A 1384-nucleotide genomic window follows, 5' to 3' on the forward strand; every position below is an offset into this window, starting at 1 on the left:
ACCGCCCAATTTGAGCGCGTGGCAAGATGTGACCGCCTGGCGATCGATATTGCTATGCGGACATCTCGCCACGCGCTCGAATTGGGCGGTAGGCCGGCCTAAGACAACGATTTTTAATAATTAATTACTCGTTAACTATTACGAAAATTGCAAAATGGTACAGGACTTTTCCGTTCATCTCGACCCGTTCTACCTTCTCAAAAATTTTGTCGGATATGGAAAGACTCACCCTGTATACGTATAAGTGTATAGATACATGCACATACATCAGAGTTGAAAGCGTAGAAAAATACAGATAATTGTAACATCTCATGGTATATACGATATTGCAAAGTGAAGATCGAGGGGGAAACAGCTGACCAAAATCTTGTACACCAATGTCCACCAATACTCAGTGGGCATTACTTTATCTTATTATTTTATCTTTATAATGTCCCAGCAAGGCCCAATGCCCAAACTAATGCCAAAAAATGCCTAGTAATATCTAATAATGCCCAGTAATGCCGCAAATCTGTACACCACAATGCCCTCAGCGCATCCACAGAAAAATTTCCGGATCCAATGCTACACTTTACACTTGAATGTATCATAAAATAGGATCGATGTAGCGCCAATCATGCTTATTATAGAGAAAGGAATATTTTAATCTAAAATGCAAAATTCTAAAATCTAGAATAAAACGATAGGATGTATCGTCTTTTGTCGAACATCGTGGTGCCAGCCTCGTGCGTTGCAAGATGGAGGGAAAATTTATTCTAAACGCAAGAACAACGACGAGTTACTCGTGTCTCAATATAGTAAGTCAATATTTTTTCATTCGATAGGGGAGAATAAGAATTATTGATTTTATGTCGATATTGTCTTATTTTTATACTAAATGAGGTAGCGAGAAATATAAATGTGCCAAGACTATTTTTTGTCTCGGTAGCAGAAATTCTTTCTGGGGGTGCGGTTTCCCCCTCGGTGAAGATTGTATGAAACGTTATTTTGAGAAGCTTATCTAATATGCTTCCTGACATGAAGGTCGTATGACAACTGTAGCCATGGTCTAATTTACTCGCAGAAGGAGAGATCGTTGTAGGCGAGGGCGAAAGTCGAGTCTTATCGATTGCATCATTCTACCGGGATACGTAACGTGTAATTTCGCATGCGTGTGTCCCTCGTATCGAGGAATCGATCGAGCGTGTACCTATCAATTAGTTTAACTGCACTTTGTGATTTCCATTCTGATGCTGTCAGCGCACCATAAAAGCACCTCTTTTTATCATGAATGGAAAGAATCGCGCTTGTCGCCTGTCCGTAGAAAACAGATCGTCGACAATAGGCTTTTGATAGTCCTATCGGATATTGAATACGCTCTCGATCGTCGTCGCATTATATGAGA

Source organism: Vollenhovia emeryi, unplaced genomic scaffold (genome assembly GCF_000949405.1).
Source record: "Vollenhovia emeryi isolate VEMERY1.0 unplaced genomic scaffold, V.emery_V1.0 DF939182.1, whole genome shotgun sequence".
In the NCBI taxonomy this organism is placed as follows: Eukaryota; Metazoa; Arthropoda; class Insecta; order Hymenoptera; family Formicidae; genus Vollenhovia; species Vollenhovia emeryi.